This window comes from Oryza glaberrima, chromosome 8, assembly GCF_000147395.1.
Source record: "Oryza glaberrima chromosome 8, OglaRS2, whole genome shotgun sequence".
In the NCBI taxonomy this organism is placed as follows: Eukaryota; Viridiplantae; Streptophyta; class Magnoliopsida; order Poales; family Poaceae; genus Oryza; species Oryza glaberrima.
In genome coordinates, this window is record NC_068333.1 from 22,280,029 (window position 1) to 22,286,960 (window position 6,932).

Consider the following 6,932-nt stretch of genomic DNA (forward strand, 5'->3'; position numbering starts at 1 on the left):
AGAAGGGGGCGGCCGAACGTGATGCTGCCATCAATGTAAGTATACTCAATATGTATTCTGAGTTTCCCTTCCGAGATCATGTTGTGACCTGATTAAGCGTAGGCTCTTCCTCTGACTGACATCATCGGGCCGCTCGCGGACCATCAGGTGGCGGCGTCACTGAAGGAGAAGGTTGCCAAGGAGGCGTCCGATGCTGCTGCTGCTGCTGCCGCCACCACAAGTGGTGGCAATGTTCTGACAAAGGGGAGGAAATTCTCCTCTGTAAGTGGACATCATCGCAAGGCATCTACCCCCTCGGTAAGCTATCCTGTTGTCTGATCGTGCAGCCAGAAGAATTTCACCTTACTTCGCATCAACCGTTTTTCAGGCCTCGGACGCGTCTCCCCCGCCTCCACGACGAGAACGACTTGTGACGGTTGGTGAGAAGTAAGTGGATAAACTTGAGTTCCCGTGACTTTGTTCGAGCGTTGTCTGAACCATGGCTGTTCTCACAGGGCGGCGCGGTCGAAGGCGGTGCAAGATGAGTCCAGAGGGACTTCCGGCGCGTCTCCCGCTGTGGCCTCGACGGATGTCGTGCTTGCGCCCGGGAGCCGCGAGGCGACACCAAGCGGCCCAGCCAACGATCCCGCGGCTGGTCGCGGTCCACCGGCTACCGTCCTCACCTGGGAGGAGCTCCAGGTCGAAATGGGGCGCCTCCTCGAGGCTGGTGCTCACGGCATTGGTCGCGAGATTGCGGAGGCGAGGTCGGCGGCAGCGTCGGCGAACGAGCGTGCTGACCGGCTGGTACACGAGTTGGCGGAGGCTCGTGAAGACCTCAAGAAGATGAGGGAGTTGGTAGCCGGCAATGAGCGACAACGGCAGGGGCTCGAGCACCGCATGTCGGAGCTCGGGAACAATTTGTCGGAAATCCGTGGCTCATTGTAGGTCACCTATACTGGTCTGCACCAGCTCACCGGGGAGTGCGGCATCAAGTCTACAATCCCGGCAAATCCCGATGAGTTCTCGCTGACGTCTTCTCTTGCGGAGCTGGCGGCGGCGATGGAGGAGATCCCCTCCAAGCATGCGGCCAGGATCGGGGAGGAGACGTCTAACGGGATCTACACCGGGGCGTGCCACGTCCTTGCGTGTGTGAAGTTGGCGCATCCTGAACTCGATCTGCGCGAGATCTTGGATCAGGGGTGAAAGTGTTAATTAGGCCTAGAGGGGGGGGGGGGGGTGAATAGGCTAATTCAAAAATCAATTAAAAGCGGAAGCAGTAATTTTCGCATATTTCCGAAATTTTCAGATATATCTGAAAATTTTCGGAGTCAGCACAAATAGCAAAGTAAATCCTAGATCTAGTTGCCTGCAACAAGAATATGCTAGCACAAACAGCAACTAGACCTATAGCGGCTCGAACAAGCAAAGCTAGTGGAGAGGGAGGAAGTAAAGTCACCAAAGATGAAGCTCACGAGGTTGTTCCCGAAGTTCGAATCCTTGAGGGGATTCTACTCTCCGTTGACGAGCTCACTAAGAGCCGGGTCTTAGCTAACCCTTTCCTCAAGAGGTTGCACTAAGCACTCCTCCTTCCACTAAGGGTATCTCTTCCCTTTCGGAGGTGAGATCCGACCTTCACAAACTTCTCTCGGCCAACCACAAGTAGATCGGTAGCTCGGGAGCGACACCCTAGCCGCCTAGGAGTCCTCAACCTCCAAGAGTAACAAATGAAGCAAAGAACTCCCGGAGATGATGCAAGTGCTCACAAATCTTCACGAAGTCAACAACAAGCACTCACACAAACTCGAATCCACAACTCTCACACACACACCAAATCCAAATCGAACACCGGTGAGAGGGGAAACAAGAAAGCAAGGCTCAAAAGTGCTAGAAAGAGAGAGCAAGCCAAGGGCACAAATGATTGGAATGGAACCAGCAGCCCTCACAAGTGAGGGGAGGGGGCTATTTATAGCCACAGCCCAGATTCTGCCCGTTATGCACAATAATTGAGATTTTCGGATATTCCGAAAGATTTTCGGACATGTCATAAGGGATAGTCATAAGGGATCTTAGCTCCCTTATCACCATCGTTCCCATCCCCCGCTTGGCCCGACATGATCTCTCCAAGCGGTTAAGCCTAATTAGGAGATTAGGCTCTGATACCAATTGAAAGTGTCAATTAGGCCTAGAGGGGGGTGAATAGGCTAATTCAAAAATCAATTAAAAGCGGAAGCAGTAATTTTCGAATATTTCCGAAATTTTCAGATATATCCGAAAATTTTCGGAGTCAGCACAAATAGCAAAGTAAATCCTAGATCTAGTTGCCTACAACAAGAATATGCTAGCACAAACAGCAACTAGACCTATAGCGGCTCGAACAAGCAAAGCTAGTGGAGAGGGAGGAAGTAACGTCACTAAAGATGAAGCTCACGAGGTTGTTCCCGAAGTTCGAATCCTTGAGGGGATTCTACTCTCCGTTGACGTGCTCACTAAGAGCCGGGTCTTAGCTAACCCTTTCCTCAAGAGGTTGCACTAAGCACTCCTCCTTCCACTAAGGGTATCTCTTCCCTTTCGAAGGTGAGATCCGACCTTCACAAAATTCTCCCGGCCAACCACAAGTAGATCGGTAGCTCGGGAGCGACACCTAGCCGAATAGGAGTCCTTAACCTCCAAGAGTAACAAATGAAGCAAAGAACTCCCGGACATGATGCAAGTGCTCACAAATCTTCACGAAGTCAACAACAAGCACTCACACAAACTCGAATCCACAACTCTCACACACACACCAAATCCAAATCGAACACCGGTGAGAGGTGAAACAAGAAAGCAAGGCTCAACAGTGCTAGAGAGAGAGAGAGAGCAAGCCAAGGGCACAAATGATTGGAATGGAACCAGCAGCCCTCACAAGTGAGGGGAGAGGGCTATTTATAGCCACAGCCCAGATTCTGCCCGTTATGCACAATAATTGAGATTTTCGGATATTCCGAAAGATTTTTGGACATGTCCGAAAATTCCAGCTCAGCACCAACAGTTTGGATAACGAAGGATTTTTCGGACATTCCGAAAACTTTTTGGACAAGTCCGAAAATTTCCAGTACCAACAATATCGTTCTGGATATTCTCGGAAAAGTCCGAAAATAACTTTCGGACAAATCCGAAAATATACAGAAGCGAAATTGACTCTACTGATGATTTTCGGAAAATCCGAAAATCAGTTTCGGACAAGTCCGAAAATATACAGAACCACTTTTGCCTTCGCGGTCATTTTCGGAAAGTCCGAAAATCACTTTCGGACATATCCGAAAATTTCCAGAAGCGAAAATCTGGTTCTGTGTGTTTTCGAAAAGTCCGAAAATGAGTTTCGGAAAACTCCGAAAAAATTCAGAACACAACAAACTGAGGAGAAACACTTTTGTTTAAAAATAGATTTTGAGCACTTTGATCACTCCTCGTATGTCAATGCATCATCCCTCTTAATAGTGCGGCTTTCTTATTAACTCAAGGAAACGAAAACGTACAAAATACCATTTGCTCATTTGCCACATCACATCACATCAACGTATTCGGCAGGATATGCATTACGCTAACTCATTGAGGACATAATAACCTTCACATTTGCTTAAATAAAAATGTTAGTCCTCTCTAATCGCATTGTAATTAATCAGCAAAATCATTAGGGGCCTAGATGCTATTTCAATCTCCCCCTTTTTGGTGATTGATGACAATACGATTAGAACACAAAAGAGAATGAATATAATTTAAGGTTTTTGGTGCAAAGTTTTAGTGGAAGCTCCCCCTAAGAGTGTGCATAAAAGCAAGTGGAGAGCTCCCCCCTAAATTATTGCATCCACATTGAAGCTCACAAGAGAACAAATATATCACATATGCTCATTACATCCAACACATCACATGCAAAGGAATAATTACATCTCATCACAAGCACCATATAAAGAGGATAAGGCTTTGCACCGCACTAAAAGATAAAAAGATCCATTACATCACAAGCATTAATAATTAAACAATAGTCTTACAAAGCTTTAAACTTAACATAAAAAACCACAATAGTCTCATACATATAAAAACCAACTGTGCTCGACTCTAAGGACAAGATAGATAATCTAAAGCCATGATAGATAGTCTCCCCCTTTGGCATCAAGACACCAAAAAGAGAGGACGATGAGATGACAACTCAAGCGAAGGGCGCCTGAGGAGGATCCTCTGGAGGGGGTGGAGGAGGATAGCCATAGCCATGGCCATATCCAAAGAAGTCGAAGTCGGAAGGCAACCCAGCAAAAGGATCCTCAATCGCTTCATCCTCTGGCTCATCGGGCTCGGCCTCGAAACCCGGAGGAGAAGGAGGGATATCAATGTGGTGGTCCTCATAATACCTTGCTTTGAGGAACTTGACATCACGAGCCGTTTTCTTCGCCGAATTCCGCAATCGGCGGTTCTTTTTGGCCTCCGCGGAGCAAAGACCAAAAAGACTCCGCAAAATGCGGAATAAGGGAGACGGCTCACGACGAGCCACAGAGGCAAGGCGCTTAGGAGCAGGAGGCGGCTGAGTGGAAGAGGAGGGTATGTCCCGAGCAGCTGAGGAGCGGGGGGCCTTAAGAAGGCGCAAGTGAAGCTGAGAATGAGTCACATCATGGCGAAACTGGAGCTGAGTCACAGTCTCGATCATCCGCATAATGTGAGGGGCATAGACCAACCCCTTCTTGTACTGAATTGAAGCCATGCGAATCTCCTCCCACACAAAGTGATAGACATGGAAGTGATGAGGCGGGGGATTAAACTGGAGAAGCACGGTCCTAGAGAGGTGGTTAATGCTGCTAGCATCACCATCCTTAGGCACAAAAGACCGGCGAAACATCCGGTTCAAGTAGGCAAAGTACGGCTTGAGGCCGTCGACCTTGCCCAACACCACATTTGGATCATTTGGAGTGTAAAGGGGAAGCAATTCTGTGTTGGCAGGAATTTGAAGATTATGAAGGTCATCAAGGTTGAGCAAAGAACGAAGACGGAAGCCCCAGATCTCAGCCAACTGCTGATAAGAGACAGAATACCAGGAGCCCTGAGTCATCCAGTGCATGGCACGATAACGATCAAAGTAGACGGTGGCATAAAACTAAGCAATTTCCTCGTTGCACCAATTTTGCTGCAACGTCATGAAGGAGCGGATACCCATGAGATCACAATTGGCAATCACAGAGTCAATCACCGGATCATTGTGTGCCTGCAACTCCTCCCAATTGAGCCATTGCATGGGAACAGTGGGATGAGCTTTGGACTTAATCACAGACTCATAAAAGTCTTGCTGAAAGAGGGTCCAAAAACGCGGATCCGTGGCGGTGCGGCGAAGGGAGCGCGGATCCTCATCCCGACGAGGAGCAACAACCTCAGACTTGCGCCGCCAATCATACACTTGGCGAATCACCGCCGGATCCCTCTCGGGGGTATGAATGCGGAGAGGCCCATTGGGGACATTGGGTTGGTGCGGCGGCGTTTACGGTTGACGAGAGGAGCCCTCACCATCACCACCACCACCATGAGCTTGAGTAGACCGCTGAGCCACCCGCGCAACCTGAGGAACCGCATCCTCTCCACCGGACCAATCACTGTCCGAATCATCATGAGAGGATGGAGTGGGAGAGCGATCCCTCGGGCGCTTGGACTTGTGGGAGGTTTGCTTGCGGGGAGGCATCCTTCAAACAATAGAGATACAAGGAATCAGGTATGGAAGCCAAAGAGGCAAGAAACAAGTGAGTGAGGGCAAGAATCATGCAAATCCGAAGTGATAGGGGTCGGCAAGGAATTTTCGGATATATCCGAAAATTTTCGGACGAGTCTGAAAAAAAATTCCGGCCGAACCCTATAACTCAGATGCCGCACAAATCCGCCAACAACAACTTGGGAAATTGAATCTGTAGGGCCTATGGCACTAGGGGAACATCTCCACCAAAGGAAATCGCAAGATAAAACTTGAGGAATCTAGGGATTTGATTTTAGGGCAAATACCTCAAGAACGCGAAGAACGCGTGAAGAACGCGGTGAAGATCGACAATGTAGGGCCCAAGAAGTGCCCCAAATGTGCTCCCTCGAGGTTGGAGAGGAGGGGGGTCGCGGGAGGTCGCCGGGGGGTTGCCAGTGGGGAGGGAGGAGGGAGTCAACCCGTGGGGAAAAGAAGTGGAAAGGAGAGAGAAGGGAGTCCACGGTGTGATATATAAGGACCCCGAGATTTTCGGATATTTCCGAAAATTTTCGGATATGTCCGAAAGGATACAGAAGAGTTGCGCATGGTTCTGATGTTTTTCGGATATGTCCGAAATTTTTTTCGGATAGTCCGAAAAATCCTGGGATTGCAGCAATTGAAAGAGCAACAGGACAGAGATTTTCGGAATGTCCGAAAATTTTTTGGAAAGTCCGAAAATTCCTGGAAAACACAGTTTTGCAATGAGATTTCGCCGGGAATTTTGATGAAACTATTTTTCAAACATTTTAAAGGAATTTTGTAAGGGACAAGCACCGGGAATTTTGACAAAAACAATTTTTACAAGGATTTTTGATAGGATTTAGGAAGGAAGGGATGGTCGAGCACTAGAGGCTCCATTTGAACCTGTGACTAGCACACAATCAATCACACAAAACAATAGCCACAAGTCAAATGGACGATCCAAGGGATCAAAAGAGAGGGAATTACCATGAGACAAGATAATTCACCCTCGAGAGAGGGAATGTGTGAATCTATTTCAAGTTGTGCTAGGACCAAAATTCATTGAAAAATGAGATCCCCATACACATAGATTCAAAATCTCCACAAAAAAAATGACTAGTGTCCATCCATGAATTGAATGACCATTTTGTCACAAAGTGGTATGCAAACCTATTATACCAAGCAAACATGCATGCAATAGATCAAGCCACATTCCGAGAATCCAAAATATTTAGTTCACTCCTCA